Below are 2,500 nucleotides of genomic sequence, written 5' to 3' on the forward strand. Positions count from 1 at the left end.
CAATAGGAAGAATACCATGAATTTTTGTTTGAATTTATAGAATTGGGTGGTGAGAACACGCGAATGCTCTACACAAAACCACTGTATGAAAGAATACTACCAACCAACAACAGGTCGCATTCTACTAGTAGTCAAACCAAACTACCAGTCGACGGACTGCTGCGACATCCATATTCCTTCTAGTGTTATTTCATCACAAAACTCATCGAAATCGCTTGAACAAATCATTAGCAACCACCAAAATGGTGTTTCTAGTCATCGTTCGTGGTCTCCCAATGAGTTGCGATGACTTCGGTACATGGTCATTTTTTCATGAGACGACACGTATACCTATAGATAGTTATGCAGTGCGGTCCGTACAAAATTGCACAATTGAGTATTTGAAAAATCGAATATTCACAAATATTCGAATAAAATATTCAAATATTAAGATATTTGAAAAAGAATTTCTGTTTCATATCACTGGCAATCACGGGCAATTTATTTTAAATGAAGAAAAATTTTTTCTCAACATTTAAAATTTTTTTCATTTTTTCTGGCAATTTATAGAGAAAATCGATGAATAATATATATTATTTTCATCATATTTTATTTCTAAAATATTTATTTATTATCCGATTTCTATGAAATTTTCAGGAATAATTTAGATAGGCATTTTACATTGTTTTATCAAAGAAAATCCACAATATTTACCCATTTCGAATTTCTATGAATATTTTATTGTTTTTAATATATTGAAAAACTACAAAATAAATTCATAAAAAATAGAAAAGTGGAAATATTAATGGAATTCTTTTGGCATAAAAGAGCCCAATGTAGAAGCGATCTTTTATGCCTAGATTTTGGCAATTTACGAGCATTTTTCGATTTTTGGTGAATTTTTTTCCATTTTATAAATATTATTGAAAAATACGAAAAATATTTCTTAAAAATTACACATTGAAATTACCCAAGTTATTTCATTTTATTTTGATAGCATTGATCAATAGCTATCATTTAAGCCGTTTTCTATACTTCTATGTGCATTTTTCGATTTTTCATGAATATTTTTCGATTTTTTTAATATTTTCCAAAAATGGCATAAAAAATTCTTAAAAATCGTACATTGAACAAATTGTAAAAATTTGTTCGGCATAATGTTGCTACATTAAGTAGCGATCATTATGCATCATTTCCTGGCAATTTTCATGTAATTTTCAATTTATTATGATTTTTTCTTGATTTTTATCAACAGTATTAAAGGCGAAAAAATTCATAAAAAATTCAAAAATTCTTTTTATGTCTGATATGACTTTATTACAATATAGCTATTCGAAATAGATATTATGTTAGTCAATTCAGACATTTTTCTTTGGCAATTTACGTTTATTTGGTGTATCACCATATTAACTAGGGCGGATGGATATGGTTAGATTTTTATATTTTGGTCTTCTCTTCTTTGGATATGTTCAAATAAGTCACTAGAGTGATGACTAGACATTTTGAAACCATTCTGAAGTAAAATACTCCAGCAGCCGTTTAACCCCATTCGAAGAATATAAGCTGTTTTGGATGATTCTCATACAAAAATTACCTTTTATATTCTTCATCTGTGAAAGCTAGGGACAGTAGGAATGTCATGAATCCATTCGAACTTTTTGCTAAATGGTAGAATAGACGTGTAGCAATCATTTTGTAGCAACACTTAGTCCCGCCGTTCAGTTAGACGAATGAAATAAGGTATTTTGTACAATCTTCAAACAATTTGCCTATATTCTTCTGTGAATGATAGGGACAGTAGGAATCTCTTGTATTGATTGAAGTAAGTCACTAGAGTGATGACTGAACATTTAGCTACCAATTTCAAGCAGTATTTGATACCGCCAACCACTTTCGCTATGTAATATGTGGTCAATCTTTCGCTTTTTGGACATTTTCTTCGATTTGGGACCGGGTATCCCAAGTATAAAAAATCGAACCAAAGCAATATCAACTTAGAAAAATACAATGTATTTCTCATAGAAGTACTACTTTGGTTCATTCATCGACAACTATTTATATGCATCCATAGACACACAACATAGTTATCTTCGTTTTTGCCCAAATGAAATGAGACCAACAGCCACCTCTCTCGAGGCGACCATCGGTCTTTTACATTCATTCAAAGCAGTCAAGTGGAATAGACTTACAGCCACCGAGGGAAGTAGTTGATTGTCTTTCACATCCACAAGACATGGAAGTGCCAGTCTACTAGTAGTGAAAAACATCATCAAATTCAATGATATCGACACCACACTCAACTAGTCCATCCATAGCCATCTCACAACACCAAAATTCCGAAAAATCTTCGCGGCTAACGCCGCGAATTTTATTTCTTCCTCTAAGGTGCTTTTTTGTGTGTGGCGAGTGGGGGGGAGCCCCCCATTTACTTATTTTACTAAGTCAAAAAAATGAAAAAATTTTTGCAGGGCTTAACTCCCCCGGGGCCCTCAATATCGGAACTGCATAGAGCATGCTTTCA

This window comes from Musca domestica, unplaced genomic scaffold (genome assembly GCF_030504385.1).
Source record: "Musca domestica strain aabys unplaced genomic scaffold, Musca_domestica.polishedcontigs.V.1.1 5, whole genome shotgun sequence".
NCBI lineage: Eukaryota > Metazoa > Arthropoda > Insecta > Diptera > Muscidae > Musca > Musca domestica.